The following is an 18,075-nucleotide window of genomic DNA, read 5'->3' on the forward strand; positions in this document are numbered from 1 at the left end:
ATTGCCCCTGACTTCTCCCACTCTCAGCTTCCCAGATAGGACCCTATTTCTGTTCATAACTATTTCATGGCTGCTCAGACTTGAAAGAGCAAAGACCCTGTACATCCCATTTGCTCCAGGTGGTGTTTGCTATAAAGTGTCATGATCACATTAGCAATGGCATAGACAGTGGGAAGGGGAGAGATGATACAAGGGTTTGTGCAGATACCCACGCAGTGATAGTCTCCAAGGTATGACGTTGTATGGTAGACAAGGCCTTTGTCCAATGCCCAGTTATTCACTTAGTCCCAGAGAGCACAACTCTGGATGGACACCTCTGATGGACACTCATGGCTCAGTCTTGTCACTTTGTAATGAGCACTGTGGGGTCACCCTACAGTGGCATTTCCTGCTAATGGTTGGACCCACATGACTTGAGATCAGAGACCCCATGATTATTAAGACCACTCTGTCCTATCCGCACTCACATCCTCTCTCCTAGGGTCCACATTGCTGCTTGTTACTCTCTGCCCCACACCTGAGCCTCCTTCCACGCTTCCTCAAAAGACTAGAACACAGCTCATTTTGTTTTAAGGGCCCTAATGCCACTGACTACCATTGGAGGAACATATTATTGCATATGGGATATTATGGAGTCTTGGGAATGCATAAAGCCCTTCCAGTCATGATCTCTGGTGTCTAGTTCTGAGTCCCTTGGTAAGACTATAAATCAAATCTATCAGATGCCTGTTGTCTCCTTCAAAGAGAAGATCTCACCGATGCCTAACCTCCATCCCCTAAACCAAAGTTACAGGCTATGCTGACCTTCGTGAAGTGTTTCTTCCTGGACAAAACTATTAGTTCTCTTGGAATTGATTCAGAGTTGGGAACATGACCCTAACTGGGCTAGTGCAAGTTGTTCTGAGCGCCTTGTTGGGGTTACTGGGAAACCTCCCAGTGGGACTTCAAAGCCAGTAAGATATAAGTCTGGAGTTGTCTGTAGTCATCTTTGCCGTGGTAAGAGGAGCCCACTGAAGAGGAAAGTCGACATAAAAAGAAGTAGAGCCAAGAGTTGGAAACAGAGAGGGAAAGAGAGAAAGAAAGAGAACAAAATACAATATCCACTGAGCCCTTGAGAACATGCCTGTAAACAGCTCACTTCTGAGTTTTATCCATGGAAAATTCAGCTAAATTAGTCATTTCTTATTTTTATTATCAACATTCATATTTATATTTCTTTTATTTTGTTTTGCTTAAGTCAATTTGATTTGGGTTTCTATTACTTACTTACAAAAGAAACAACCATAATGTAAATAACTAGTGGGTAATTTGCATTTCTGAAAGCCTTCAAGAAGGGTGATCTGCATTAGAAAGACTCCATATATGAAAAATGTGGTCACTTTGGGACACTTCTTAACTCCTAGCTTATACCTCCAGCTTCGGTGCTCCCTAGCACCTTGAATAATAGCCTGTACACAGTAGACTCTCCGTGTTTGCTTTGTTGTATGGTAACAATGAAGAAGCAGGCATTAGAGGTGAGTGCATTGGCAGAAGCATAGTTTCTTAGGTTGGAATGAACATATTGGCTGATATTGATAAGAAGGAGACTAGTCTGTGTGCATTGGAAGGCTCATACTGTGTGGAATGGTAGAAAGTAAGTAAATAATATAATACTTTACCTTCACCAGCCCATCTGAGCCGGAGCCATTGATTCCTGTCATCTGCAGGTTCAGCAGCGTTCCATTCCACAGCCGATCCGGACACACTGACTACCTCTTGGAATTGGCTAGTCCTGGGAGGCACACTCCCTCTGGGGTCATCAAGGCCTCAAGGTGTCCAGCATCAAATAAAGAAACTAGAAAACATGGTTATTACATCTGGATAACTTTAAAAAGTAACTTGCTGAAAGGATATTGGGTATCGCATAGAACTGACGGGAAGCACGTAAGGTTAGACTGGAAAATGGGCAGGATTCCAAAGAGGCTAAGCAACTGAAAATATAGCCAAGGTCTCATCCCAGTTCATCCACATCAGGAAGCAGTGCTAGACCCTCCACAGAGTCATCTTCACTCCACACTGGCCCTGCCACCACTGATCACTTTTGCCAGCACTGCTGAGCTCTGCTTCTCTTGCTGCCATTTACCTTTAACTCTTCCTGGGCCTTTTTGCTGATTCTTTTTCCCTCAAGAACCAGATTCCTTGGGAGGGCCATACATTTGGCCAGACTCAGGTCACATGCCTATGCTCTAGCTTCTAAGGAGACAAAAAGAGATACAGATGCTTGGATTTTGAAGCAACTATAGTGAAACTTTGGAGTTTGTAGCAGAGAAAGTGTTATTGCAGGGCCATGCAAGGAGAATGGGTGGCTCGTGCCCAGAAAACCCCGAACTCCCCAAGCGGTTTCAGCAAAGCATTTTTAAAGGCAAGATGAAGGAGGGGTGTGGTTGGTTGTGGCAGACTTCCTGGTGTAGGAATACTTTGTTTTCACACCTGTCCATGTAGGTCAAGGTCATGATGTTGCTGTAAAACTCCAACAAGACAAATGTTGTTCTCTGTTCTGCAACTTTTTATCTCTGTGTGAATGGGAGAGGGTTACAGCTTTAATGGTCCGAGCCTTGAGGATGGGCTCTCCAGTATATTTCAGGCTGTAGGCAACATTCTTAACTCAAGCAAAAGCAATAGAATACAAATGTGAAAAACACAGATCTCTTCCCTATTACATTATTACTTTGGGATTTCCTATAAACAAGAGGGTTTTCTCATTTGGGGAGTGGGGGTAGGGTAGCAAAGGAAAGTCAAATGTGTATAACATCTGATCAGGGTGGACTGAAATAGGAAGGGACTAGACTTCCAATAAACAGCCAGGAAATCACTATCTATATATCTTTATTATATCTATACCTATATCTATATCTCTATATGTATATCTATATCTATGCCTTTATCTCCAAGCAAGAGGCAGAGGAGTTAAGAGTGTGGAGGGCAGGGAATTCCCTGACAGTCCAGTGGTTAGGACTCCACTGGACCTCGGCTTTCACTGCTGAGGGTGCAGGTTCAATCCCTAGTTGGGGAGCTAAGATCCCACAAGCCTCCTGGTGCAGCCAAAAAAAATAAAAAAGCGTGTTGAGGGCAATGGCAATGGGACTGGAAGGGAAGGAAGGGGTAATAGACCTTCTACAGAGTGTTCACAGAGCATGATGACTGGGGGCCCGGGACAGGGGGAGCAGGGGGGTGGGAGAGCAATGATATAAGTGAAAGAAGAATCAGAGTTATATTGGAGACTTTGAGCTAAAAAACAGCGTGTTGTTAACAGAAGTGTACTGTGTTTTCTCGATCACAGGATATCTAAGTGACAAGACCCAGGGAAGAGAAGAAAGGCAGCCCCAGAGCTAAGTTGATAATAGGGCAGAGAAAGTGAGGTTTATGTCATCTGAAGGTTTGCAATAATAGATTCACAGAGGAGGCGGGGAAGCTCTGAGGTGAGGCATATAGAATTTAGAGAGGAATTAAGGAAGTCACAGGGCATTGCAGACTGGGCTTTTGTATAAACCTAGTGAGCTCATAAAAAGAGGATGAGGAGCCTGGGAGTTAAATGAGGAATAGTAAGAGGATAGGGAGTGGAAGCAAGAGTGAAATGGGGTAAAACGAGGAGCTTGAAGGAAGTGACTACAGCCTCCAGTTTGGGGAAGGTTTTAGGATTCAGTTTGATTAGAAAGAGGGCCTGAGAGGTTCAGCCACAGCTAACCATGTCCGGGGAGACGAGGCGGTGAGTATGTAGCCCTCACACAAGATGTGTGGCAGAGGAAAGGAACACATTTCCAAACGTGCCTAATCCCACCTTCCCTCATTTATCCTGTCTCTTTTCATCCCACGTCACCTTTGACTGATGGTCAATTTAAACTTGCAAAGGCCCCGCACAGCTCAGGGAAAGTTTATTCATGGGCTTCCTATGCTCTGTCCCTCTGCTTTCTTTATTGCAAAGTCAAGGTGGAGAAAAGATCATGTTTTGGCTGGAAAACCAGAGCAAGGTAGAAGGAGATGTGTCAGGTCTTTGAGCTCAGCTGACCCAGGGAAGAGCAGCCAGGCCAGAGGGACATCAGAGGGGCTCTCTGAACCGTAAATGTTCTCCGCTGAAAGCAGCTCTGTTTATTTTTGTTATAGATTACTTATTAATGTATTTATTTGTTGCGTTTGGATCGGTGGGATTTCATGTTTTACCAGGTCCGGTACTCATTTCTTGTAGGGAGAAAAAGATAAAGGATGAACCCTGAGTTGATATAGGAGGAAACACATTAGATATAAACCCCCTTTAAAAAAAACTATTAAGATCCTGATTTATTGCAACGTCGAAGTTGCCCAGGGCTTAGAGTTCCTCTCTCCTGCCTTCCTCCATTTCTAGTTCTAATCAGACATGGAGGAAAATTAATAATGAACAAGTCTTATCCTTTGAGTTACTGGAAACTGCTGAGGTATGTGTATCAGCACAAAGTACACACACACACACACACACACACACACACACACACTCACTCACTCAGACGTCCCTGCAACTCTCTCTAGCCAATTGCATGTTCTGAAATATTTTGCTCCTCGGAGACCTAATTGCTGCTGGCCTGTTTCTTCTCCTTCCTCCCCTCCCTTAACCCTCGGTCTCAAATCCCATTCATCTTCAGCCTCCCCGCCCAGGGTCTGATCAAACCCCACCGCAGCCCCCTTCCATTATGGCCGAGCCACTCAGAGTCAGAAGAAGCAGAGGAGATGATGCACAAGCCAGAAGAGGCTGGCGAGGCAGCCGAGCACCCAGTGTGGTGAGACGGTCACGACAAGATTGATGGGCCCTATCTCACAGCTGAAAGGCTGGAGGTGGTAAAATGGGAGCCCTGTCAGTAATTTATGGGGGCTTGTTATGACAGACTTCTCGAGGGAGGCTGAAAAAGATGCCGTTGAAACAAAACCAGGCTCTCCGGGATGTTATCGCAAACAATAGGCCTCTGCGCACAGCCCCAGCACCAAGTGGCTTAATAATTCTCAGGAAGTGGAGGGGCTACAGGCTCCACTGGAGGGACCCTGCCTTACTACATCCATGGAAAGATGGGAGCAAGGCAGCGATGGGGAGGAGAAGTGGCCGTGAGGAGTAGCTGGGTTTCCCCTCCACCCCTCTTCCCTCGGTGCTCTTGGAGAGGGGCTCTGGGCCTTCCAGCGGCCACCACACACCAGCTGAAGAAGCTTGTGGGTATAATGCGTGGCCAGGGGGCACTGGCTTTGTCCTGGCCTGCTGCATGGATAAACCTGTCCACAGCTTGTGCACAACTTCCGAGCCTCGCTAGGGTTTACTTCACCTTTCTCTCTCATTCGGGTGTCAGCCACATCAACTCGGGCTCACTTCCTCTTGTTTTAAAGCAGCTTCTGCACACGGTCGGATCCCGACAGCTTGGAGTTGAAAGAATTCATTGAAAAGGAAATTAAATCTATAATGAAATCTTTTTGAAAGCTCTAAAGGGGGGTCTCATTCATAAGCCACAGATACTTAAAATATTCATCCCCCACTTGCCACAGCTTATGTTAGTATCTCACCTAAGCTGCAGACAAACACCTGCTTTACTCCCGAAATACTAAAATCCGTCCTCAAATCCTAGACCAAACGGATCCTATTATAATTCTTCGTTCCTCTGTTCACATCTCTTTCCTCTCCTTTACCTACCAAAAATTTTCCAAGCTATAGTTTTTTATCGTTTCCAAATTAAATCCAAGTAACTACTCAACTTTTCTGTTAACCGCACTTTCTCCAAATTACATGACTTTACTTTCATTTTGAAGCAAAGAAACAATCAACCGAGTAAGGAAGAATCCTCCTTATGGAGCCTAAGGGGAGGCCAAGTCATCAACAGCAGGCTTCTCTTGGGTTGGGGTCTAGGGAAGGGGTTCAGGTGTAGGTTGGGGATAAGGGTGAGAGGCGTTGAATAAAAATTAATATTTTGACCCTGTTTTGGAGGAACACAAGTAAGAGATGCTTTATTACGGGGGTTACCTTGAATCTACTCCGATTCATTTATACGTTTAGAGTAAATAATTCGCAAAGTGCAGCACTTGATAAATAGCAAGGAATTGCCTGCTCCTCCGCGTTTAGTTAAGTCCAGCGTGGCCCCCATAGCGCTGCAAAGCAGCTTCCAAGCCCTGGGTCTGCAGGACGTGCCCGCTCTGGATTCCGCGTCCCCAGCATGCTTTCCTGCCCCAGGGCTTCATTTCCAGTCCTCTGAGCCCCACTTTGATCTCTGCTTTCCCGGTCAGGAAGCTCTGGGCTCTGGCGGGAGAACAGATGGCGGGGAGAAGCCTTTGCTGCGATGCAAAGGTAGGAAGACTGTTTCTTAATAAGCAACACCTGAGATGAAAGAGGCGCATCTTGCTTTGTTTGGCTTCAAACTGCCTGGCTGCCAAGCATGAGACGGTGTCAGTGCGCCTCCCCTCCAAGCAGGCGCTCTCTTCACAGTTCTGGAGCGCCGGCCCGTTGCTCTTCCTTTTCCAGCTTCTTCATCTCAAGTCCTTGGCCCCGCCCCCAGCCCCCGCCCTCTGATTTCGTAACACAGTGCACGTAGCTTCTAGACAATCTGTCACTCCTTGCGCTTTCTACTCAGTGGTGATTAACCTGGGACTAGCCTGGATGGAGGGAGTCCAGGTCCAGAATTCTCTAACAGAAACTTCCCTGGAACAGTTGCTCCTCAGCCCCACAGTGCACGCACTTTATTCCTGGCAAGTTGTACGGTGCTGCTCTATGGCGCTGTGTCTGTGTGTGTGCTTTCTAGTGGAAGTAGTATGAGTTTCAGTTCAGAAGCTCAGGTGTCCCCGAATTCTATGGATGTTTTCAACGGCAGTCTTTTGACTCAGGTCGTGGGCTCCTTTTCTTTTTGGACTTCAAGTTGGTGCCCTCTGTCTCTGCAAAATTCGTATTTTGAAACCGTAACTCCCAAGGTGATGGTATTAGGAGTTGGGGCCTTTGGGAGATAATGAGATTCAGATGAGGTCATGAGGGTGGAGCCCCATGATGGGATTGGTGTTCGGATAAGAAGCAGAGATGCCAGAGCTTGCTTGCTCTGCCACGTGAGGACACAGCAAGATGATCACACCGCCATCACTCTGGGAAAAGAGCTCTCACCAGGAGCTGAATCAGCACACACCTTGATCTTGGACTTCTCTGCCGGCAAAACTGGGAGAAGTAAATGTCTGTTATTTAATCCATCTACTCAGTGTATGGTATTTTGTTTTAGCAGCCTGAGCACACTAAGACAGGTCCCATAGCTCCTGTGTTTGAATCTCAGCTTGGCGGCTTGCTGTGTGACTTTGGACAAGTTACTTAACTTCTCTGTGAGTTGGTTCCCTCAGCTGTAAAATGGAGCTCATAGTACATTCCTCATAGGGTTGTTGCAGGGAATAAATGAATTACTTTATTCAAAACATAGAGAACCATGCCTGGAATATAAAAGTGTGATGTTGTTGTTAGTTATTATCACTCTTTGGGAAAGACAATGAAAGACCCTCAGGTGGTGCCACAGTACACTGGGGACTCGTGAAGCACCCAGGCGCTGGAGTAGAGAGGCAACTGGTCTACCTAGGTTGTGTGGACACATCCATCACCCCAGCACCCTTGGGCCCTCCAGTTCTGGTGAGTCTATTGGTTTCTCTCCACACCAACAGACTTGGGAATTCTTGGCAAAACTTTCTATGTGTCCATCCACCTAGATGCTTCCTGTGGTGATTTCTCCCTTGGGCCTCACATGATAACCAGTAGTGTGACCAAAAAGAGGATGATAATCTCAAATCCCTCCAGTCTAGAAAATAAGACTTTTGGAAACAAACATCAGTGAGAAAACATATTTTTTCTGCTTTCCCTGCCACATTCCTCCTTGAGATTGGAAGAGGAGGGGCTATTGACTGAAGATGGAGAAGAAAAGGGGAGGGGGTAACAAGGAAGAAACAAAACAAATTAATACCTCAAAGTATGGAACAAAGCAGCACATTTGTGTATCCGGATGATTTCTGAAAGTTCAGGCACTGGACCAAATGAATTGGAATGTTTGCAGGCAGGGCAAGGATTCTACCTTTAAAACAAACTTTTCATGATAAACGTAGACACCAAAGTTTGTGATGAAAATTCTGAAAGTTTACATGTATAATCACACATTTCTATCTTTTCCCAAAAGGAGAGAGAGAGAGAGAGAGAGAGAGAGAGAGAGAGAAGGGAGGTCCCACCCAAAAGACCAGCCATGGTGATTTGAATGCAGGTGAAATCTTGGAGTACTCCAGGCAGCAGCAGTTTGGAGAACTGGTGTATCAGGTGTCAGTGAAGGTCTGGTTGAGTGGGTCAGTGGAGGTGACCAGAGCAATACAGAGTGGGACAGGCATTAGTGGAATAACAACTCCTTTTGGGGGAACTTTCAGAGATTTCCACGAGAGAGGAAGAACTGGGGTCTGCCATTAGACAGGTGGGGGGCGTATTGATACATTTGATTTAAAGAAAAACTTTTTATTTGTGTGGTACACGGGCCTCTCACTGTTGTGGCCTCTCCCACTGTGGAGCACAGGCTCCGGGCGCACAGGCTCAGCGGCCATGGCTCACGGGCCTAGCCGCTCCGCGGCACGTGGAACCTTCCCGGACCGGGGCACGAACCCGCGTCCCCTGCATCGGCAGGTGGACTCGCAACCACTGCGCCACCAGGGAAGCCCAGAAAAACTCTTTTTTAAAAACGATTTTATTGAAGTATAGTTGATTTACCACGTTGTGTTAGTTTCTGGTATACAACAAAGTGATTCAGATATATATATTCTTTTTCAAATTCTTCTCTATTATGGTTTATCTCAGGATATTGAATATAGTTCCCTGTGCTATACAGCAGGACCTTGTTTTTTATCCATCCTATATATAATATCAGTGGTTTGCATCTGCTAATCCCAAACTCCCAGTCCATCCCTCCACTATCCTGCCTCCTCCTCAGCAACCACAAATCTGTTCTCTATGTCTGTGAGTCTGTTTTTGTTTCATAGATAAGTTCATTTGTGTCATACTTTAGATTCCACATATAAGTGATATCATACGGTATTTGTCTTTCTCTGTCTGACTTACTTCACTCAGTATGATCATCTCTAGGTCCATCCATGTAGCTGCAAATGGCATTATTTCATTCTTTTTTATGGCTGAGTACTATTCCATCGTATATATATACCACGTCTTTGATTTTTGAGAAAAACTCTTAAAATTACCTTCTCTAGGAGACATAAATTAGTGGCACTCATTTCACATTGAGGTTATATTCTCTAAAAATTATAGCTAATTATAATACCAACTAAAGATGATTTAAGGTCAAAGCCTTTCCAGATAAGTGGGATTTCACTGATTCTTATTTTCCTAGTTGTTCCCCCTCTCCCTTTCATCACTGATCTTGACAAAATAAATACCTCTTCTAAGCAATAGTATTTGAATATATTTAGTCTCTTGGATGAAAGTTATGAAGCTAACAAAACTATATGTGATGATCCTGGCCTGAGTTCTGCATCTATGCGGACTCCTCCTGTCCTTTTGCTTAAGGAGAAACTATCAAGACAACATTGAATGGGGGCGGTGGCAGCAACAGAATTCACTTCAAAAGAGTTTTTAAACTCTAATGTAATATCGTGATTTGTATGTTGTGGAGTTTGAAAAGATACATGGCCACTATCATCTCACATTTTTTTCTTATTCCATCACTGAGCTTTGATTCACAGTTAGTCCCAAGAATTCTACTTCTTCCACTTACTCCAGGGCTGTTAGATTATAAGGTTATACGGTGGTAGAGAGTTAAGCTACAGCTCCATTCTCGAAGGATGAGAGTGTTTGAAGTTGGGCCTTAGATGGAAATTCTAGCATGTAAATTTGTATGCTTAAGGTAACCTCTACTTTCTGTACTCTCTCAAGATCCCTTATGAGTTTCTACTTCACGCCGAAGTTAACACATACTTTCAGAAAAGGCTTTGATGTGTCATTTGCATCTTACTGTGAATTTAAGCTATTGGGGCAACTTTCCCATGAATTTTCAGCCTGATCCCCGAATGAAGAAAGGATGGCTAAGACTGCAGTCTAGGGAATTTCGGACATAACTAAGCAGAGTGGAAGTATGTAATAAAGGGTCCTAAATAAGATATACGTTCATTTATTCATTAACTCATTAGGAATTTTAAAAATGATACCTAGACTCTAATATAGAGCAAATCATACTATTGCAATACTGATCTCAGGAAAAGGTCTACAGTGAATGTCTCAAACCTTGCCTTATCAGTTTGATTTGTATCTCAAGAATTATCCTTTCTTATTTTTGTATTTTTATATTTCATAACAGTTCCTTTTTTAATCAGGACATTATTAGAGTTGATTTTTATGGTGTCCATATTTGCTTTATATAATCAATGTAATTGTGATGTTTACCTTATTTTTAGTGAACTGGTGGTGCAGATTTTAGTGAAAATAGATGTGATCCTCAGTGGTACTTCCAGCTCCTAGAGTCTGTGGATAGTGAGGCCTGATGATTCCACCTGGGATTTTCAAATACCCATTGAATTTGAGCATTGGTTGGTACTGTATTTCTCATAGCAGAACAGGGGCCCCCAAAATAGATAAAATTACTGAATGAGCACCCTTAGGACACATTAAAATATATTTGCATTTTATATTAATGCCACCCACTGCTTATTCTGGTATATGAGTTGCTATTTTAATAGTTATACAAGGAGCTTGGAAGAGATCAGAATTATAGTGAAATGAGGTGAGGAACTGGAGCTGTAAAATCCTGAGGACGAACTATACACAAAATTATATTATTCTGAGCTAAAGCCACATTGCACAAATGTGTCATGCTTCCATGCATCATGAGGTCAATGAGATCACATACAATGCGATAAACTAAGCTTCTCTCTGTACTTACAACTTTACCACGGTGTAGTGAGCTAAATAGTGTCTCTCCAAAATTCATATCCACCTGCAATCAGAATGTGACCTTCTCTGGAAATAGAGTCTTTGCAGATATAGTTAGTTAAGAATCTCAAGATGATATCATAGTAGATGTAGAGTGGATCCCAGATTCAATGACTTGCATCCTTATAAAAAAGGAGAGGACACAGAGACATAGAAGGCCACATGAAGATACAGGCAGAAACTTGGCTGCTGCAAGCTGAGGAAAGTCGGGAACCACCAGAAGCTGGAAGAGGTGAAGAAGGATTCTGCCCTAAAGCCTTTGGGAGGAGCTCAGCCCTGACAATACCTTGATTTCAGACTTCAAGCCTCCAGAAATATGAAAATAAATGTTTGCTGTTTGAAGCCACCTAGTTTGTGGTACTTTGTTACAGCAGCTCTAGGAAACTAATACACCTGGTATCACCAGAGGACCCTCAAACGAAGACCTTCAAAGGAAAACTACACTGCATAAAATATTGTCTAGGGGAGCTTTCTGGGCAGGTGGCTTTTAGTCACCAAGATGCAGAATAGAGCATACAGACTTAGAAGGAAGCATCAGAATGTACCAGCTCAGATCTCCCCATACTCACCTATCTCCAGGAACTGTGACAGTTGTTCTAGGACAGTTGACATTGTGGTGACCAGCCAACTTCATGTAAGGACAATCCAAAAGGGTCTCCCCTGAGATCCTTTACTTCCTGCCCTGAGGCTCTGTTGTTGCTGAGGCTTGAAAGGCCAAGGGACTAAGTATCCACCATACACCACCTGGAAGTATAGGTGAATTAAAACACCAAGGGGCCAACTTTTACTCAAAGAGAGAAAGAAGAACACATATATTCTTCTGCCTTTTTCCCCACCAAGCAGACTTTCCTAAGACACAGTTCATACAGCCTCTCAGCAAAAGATCCTACTGGAATTCAATACTCAGATGCTCTTGATCCCAAGCAGAAGTCAGCTCAGTAATACACCTTCCCTACCTTATTTTCCTAAATCCTCACTCCTCCTTCCCTGGATTGAGTCTCCTAATAAAGAAGGAGCACAAAAACTTTTGCTTCAGGCCTTATTTTGTGGGGAACCCAAGTGAAGACACAGTTATTCAGTGGACCAATTGATCTAAATCTCTGCAAATGTATTAATCAAAATGCTTTCAGTTACAAGTGGGAAAAAGCACTACCGAAAATATCTTAGGGAATTTATAATCTTACACAATAAGAAGAGCAGGCTTCACTCATGTGTAATCCAGGTATTAAAATATTGTTGGTTCTGTTTGCTTTTATCCGTTGGCTTCCTTTTTACAAATAGTCCCAGAGTCACATCCCTCCAACTTAATATTCTCGGCAGAAAAGGGATTTCCCTTTTGAAAATCTATATATTCATCCAAAGAGGCATGCATATTCATTCTGGGGCATGAACTACTACTGGTAATGGTGATTTTGGGTAGAAAGTCAACCCCATCATTGTCATTTTTTCCAGGAATTCACGAAATGAAGCAGGAGAAGTTCATTAAAGGAAATACGGATGCAGGGTAGCCAAAAACAAGAGACTGTATGGCAAAAGTCGTCTGCACTATTACAGTGTTCAGGTTCTACCAGTAGACCATAAACTCTGTGCTCACCTTCCAAGATTCTAGACCTGAATGTAATCAGTTATTTCCCAAACCAAGCATCTTTTTTTCTAAATACCATTTATTGCTTTTACTATGTGGCACATCCTAAGATTATGCTAGTCAAAGTGTCGTCCGTAGACCAGCAGCATGGGCATCACCTGGGAGTTTGTTAGAAATGCAAAATCTCAGACCTTCTGTCAGGCTGACTTAATCAGAATCTGCATTTTAACAAGATCCCCCATTGATTTGTATGCACATTAAAATTTGAGAAACACTGTCCAAATGTCCTGTGTGAAGACAGACTGAACCACTGAAATATAAGATGGGAAAGGATCCATTAGGTCTGACAAGGTTTAAGAGAGGAATGATAATTTTGTCTTTGGGATAAGACACTGTCATATTTTTTAATTAATCCCAAAGCTGATGGGCAAATAAGTTATTCATTTCTTAGAAGAGCAGGTGGCATTTTCCAGAGGGGAACTTATTTACACAACCAAGAAGATTTTAAATCCCACACCTACACTCTATCATATCGAAGCGTGATTTTTTTTTTTAAAGGCACAAGATGTATAAACAGAATCAACAGAGTAAAACTATGGTCACTCATTGGGTTGGCTAGTAGATGGCTTAAGGGGATTTAAATATTATCTAACGTGAAATTAGCCAAAAGATTTATTTGTAGTAGTAGAAACAATATTTTCATACAGTTTGGAGGTTATAAGAAGGTGTGTATTGAAGCATCACCTGTAAGTTTAGTAATGTGTTCTTTGTGGAAATACTGTTCTCACCAAACTGTGTTCACATTAACAAAATCACAGAAGTCCAATCACCTTTAACAAGGAAATATTATCCTTCTCTTTGACATCAGAGGAAAATACACCTAAGACGTGCGTGGGTTTTATGGCTAGAGAAATATAAAATGCTGAAACTTCAGCATTAAAATCCAAAGGCAATAACGGGAATCCAGTTTTCATATTACCATCTGTCTTCATATTGTCTTTCATAGTCATCTACCATGTTAGTGTCTAACTTGCAACCACACGTCATGAGATAGAAATGCACTTGCTTAGTAGGTGATAACTTTTCCAAAAAAAGAACAGTTGTGGCCCATGAGAAGCCAGCCAGTCACGCACTCGTTGTAGTGGGTTAACTGGTGACCCCCTTGCCCCCGCTCAAAAAAGATAGGTCTATCTGGAACCTGTGAACGAGACCTTATTTAGAAAAAGGATCTTTGCAGGTGCAATTAAGTAATTAAGAATCTTGAGACGAGGTCATCTTGGGTGAGAGTAGGTCCTAAATCCAGTGGCCTCATAGGAGAAAAACAAAAGGAAAGAAAACACAAACACAGAGAAGAAAGGTGAGTGCAGAGGAACGCAGGTTGGAAATACACTGCCACAGCCAAGAAACACTAGCAGCCTCCATAGGCTGGGAAAGGCAAGGAAGCATTCTCCACTAGAACATCCAAAGGGAGAACAGCTATGCCAACATCTTGCTTTCAGACTCTTAGCCTCCAGAAATGTGAGAATAAATTTCTGTGTCTTAAGCCACCCAGTTTGTGGTAATTTATTATGACAGCCCTAGGCACCTCATTTGGGATACTTTGTCTTTCTTCTAACTTTTCTTCAAATTTTATAAAAGCAATAGGCTTTTATAGGTGGACATTGAATATATCAGCGGCAAGCCACCCAAGGTTTTCTTTGCCTGCTGATATAGATGGGGAGGCTTGATGCTGGTAAAAGATGCTAATGAGTGGCTGTATATAGGGCATGAAATTTGAATCATTTTCCCAGGACACATGATAATCCATCCATATGCACTCTATAAGTTCCCTTGTGACCAAGGCATGGAAAATAGAGGGAACCGGAGGTAAGCATAGAAGTTGGTACGTGTAGCTACCCGCCTGAGCGTTGAACTATGCTCAGTGCTTTATTTTTCACCCTGATCCATTTCAGAGTGAATCTGGGACTTCCCTGGCAGTCCAGTGGTTAAGACTCCACACTTCCACTGCAGGGGGCATAGTTTCATCCCTGGTCGGGGAACTAGATTCTGCATGCCCCACACCGCGGCCAAACAAACAAACAAACAAAAAACATTTTAGAGTGAATCGACCAGAGATCACACCTTTGTTTTAGTCATTTCATGTGAAATCCCTGTCAGGCTTATTCCTAGCAGTGCGTCAGGGCACAAATGATTCATTCAGCGCTTTGGAGGAGAGACTGAGTCTGCAAGAGGCAGCAGAGGACAAATCAGTGGGAAGCTGTTATGAATTGAGGAGGAAACTACAGATGTGGTTATTCCCAGGAAAAAGAACTGACAGCTGTAAATCAAGTTCCATGCAGGGAGGCACTCAGAAAACTCGGTCTAGTTCTGGTCCTGATTTTCGGTGAAGTTACTGTAGTTACAGAGATTATTAGGGTGTGCGGACACACACAGCCCAATTGTTCTGATAGTTTGTTCCAACTGTTGTGATGGAAAACAGGGACAAGTATTACCCTTCTCTTCTCTGTTTCCCCTCATACCTACTAATGGACCTTCCCCTTGCTCACCCCTGAAAAATGGAGACCAGACAGCAAAAACTGGAATCAGATCCCGGTGAACTCCCTGAGAACCACGATCATTTGCTTAAAAGCCTCTAAGCCCCAAAGGAAGGCAGTGAAGCCCTCAACAACCAAATACAGAAGGAAAACTCCACCAGCAGCTCCCAGGAGGGACTGTAATCCACCGTTACACTTCAAATCATGTGCTAGCTCCAACCTTAAACTGGGATGGCCCCAATTCTCTCTGTGTGTTTAGAATAAGGGCCATTGATATACCACTGAATGTGAAAAAGGAGACAGTGCATCAGGAAGGGCCATGCGTGTCCACATTAGAAAACAAGTGAGGGCTTCCCTGGTGGCGCAGTGGTTGAGAATCCGCCTGCCGATGCAGGAGACACGGGTTCGTGCCCTGGTCCGGGAAGATCCCACATGCCGCGGAGCAACTAAGCCCGTGAGCCTTGGCTGCTGGGCCTGCGCGTCCGGAGCCTGCGCGTCCGGAGCCTGTGCTCCACAACGGGAGAGGCCACAGCAGTGAGAGGCCCGCATACCGCAAAAAAAAAAAAAAAAAAAAAAAAAGAAAACAAGTGAGAGTAGCCAGGGAGGCCAGGGGGAGAGGGAAGACCAATGATCTTAGACTGAACTTGGATGAAGGGAGTCTCCTAACAGAGGATGTCATAAACACTTTGGGAAAAGTTCTCTGGAGCTTCAGTCTCCAAACGGAAAAAAATCTCACTTGATTTTATAACTATGGGCAGTTAAAAGAAGAACTGTGGAGGGTTGAACAGTGGCCTTTCAGAAGATATCCACCTCAAATCCCAGGAACCCGTAATGGTATCTCATAGGGCACATGATGTGATTAATTTACAGATCCGGAGAGGGTGAGCTATCTGGATTATCTGGCTGGGTCCTAAATGCAATAGCATATATCTTTATAAGAGAGAGGCAGAGGGGATTTTGAGGGAGACGGAGGGGAAGGCAATGCAAAGATGAAAAGAGATGGTCACAAGCCAAGGAACCCCAGTGGCCACCGGAAGCTGGAAGAGGTAAGAAAGGATTCTTCCCTAGAGCCTCTGGAGGGAGCACAGCTCTGTCAACACCTTGGTTTCAGACTTCTGGCCTCCAGAACGGTGAAGGAATAAATTTATTTTGTTTGAAGTTGCCCAGTTTGTGTCATTTGTGATGGCAGCCCTAGTAAACTAAAACAAAAACTAAAAAGGTCCTTAAGGGCCAATTTAATACCCTTTCATTCACACCCTGAGGAACAGGTATTCATCTTCAGCGTTCTAGATTATTAAGTGATAATAACATACTGGACTTTGGAGAGTCATTTATCAAGAGCTAATATATTCTTAGGTTTCACCAACATAATTTTTCCCCTGAGAATTATAAGGCTAAGTTTCTATTAGAGAGAAAAATGTTGAGGGTAAGGGATTTTTGATCCTGACTTGAATATGGTGTTTAGGCAGCCGTTAAGTTCTGTATTATTTACTGTCATTTCAAACGCAGAGACAAATGTCAGAAGAGAAGATAGAGACCCATATGAATTCCTTAAGAAGAAAAATACTGACAGAGGGAGAGAGAATGAGAGAGAAAGAAAATGGTACTCATGTATCAAGGAATAGAGTTTATATCTGTTGTCGGTGCCTTATGGAGATTATGAACTGTAAACAACAACTTCATCATTCCCACCCCAGAAATACAGTTCTCTTGGGGAAAGTAGTGAGGGGCAGCGATAACCATTAGTGTACTACCAGTTATGACTTACCTTTGATATTACCAAGATGGCAATATGCACTAAGCTCGGGGCTTCTTTTCCAATAAGCCCAAAGTATGTTCAGAGGTCAAAGCCAGAGTTTTCCCGCATCAAAGTTGTCGGAGGAAAAAGTTCCACTCAAGAAGTACAGCTACTCTAACTTCTACAGATTTCAAGAATAAGATCAAACTTTACATGCCACGATGGGACGAGTTTGAAAATTACGATCTTGCATCTCAGATTGATTTAAGTAATCTTTGCCTCCGTTGCCCTGGAAGCTCCCTCAACCTGCTCAATAGAACCAAACATTCAATCGGCTGGAAGCTAGAATGAGCTGTTATGTGAAGGTGAGAACTTTTACAGTCTACTCAATGATAAGACAGCCACACACATATGCCTGGGCTCCTGTTTATAAACAATAAGTGTGAAGCCATGTTTGTAAAAAGAATCAGGAGCAGGTTGAAAATAACACAGCTTGGCTTTCTTGTTTTTAATTTGCATTGAAATATATTTGACTTACAATGCTGTATTAGTTTCAGATGTACAGCAAAGTGATTCAGTTATACATATATATATATTCTTTTTTAACATTCTTTTTCATTATAAGTTATTATAAGATATTAAGGAGAGTTTCCCATGCTATACAGTAGGTCCTTGTTGATTATTTTATATATAGTAGTGTTTATATTTTAATCCTGAACTTTTAATTTATTCCTCCCTACTTTTCCCTTTTGGTAATCGTAAGTTTGTTTTCTATACCTGTGAGTCTATTTCTGATTTATAAGTAAGTTCATTTGTATCACTTTTTTAGATTTCACATGTAAGTGATAAAATATGATATTTGTCTTTTTATGTCTGGCTTATTTCACTTAGTAATATGATCATCTATAGGTCCATCCATGTTGCTGAAAATGGCATTATTTCATTCTTTTTTATGGCTAATATTCCATTGTGTATCTATACCACATCTTCTTTATCCATTCATCTGTTGATGGACATTTAGGTTGCTGGCTTTCTTCTAAATCAACCTTTTATTCAGCTTTTCTGGGAATCTTCTGTTTATGTGGGTTAACAATAAAAATGCTGACTGTTAGTAAAAATGCATTATCTTAGCCTACTGATAATGATATTAAATACTGTCTCTAATAAGTGAGCTTAGGGGCTATATACTTAGTTCTTACTCTGTCTACAATGTCGAGCTTCTATTGATTCATAATCTGGAGAA

The sequence above is a fragment of the Kogia breviceps genome, chromosome 20 (genome assembly GCF_026419965.1).
Source record: "Kogia breviceps isolate mKogBre1 chromosome 20, mKogBre1 haplotype 1, whole genome shotgun sequence".
Taxonomy (NCBI): domain Eukaryota; kingdom Metazoa; phylum Chordata; class Mammalia; order Artiodactyla; family Physeteridae; genus Kogia; species Kogia breviceps.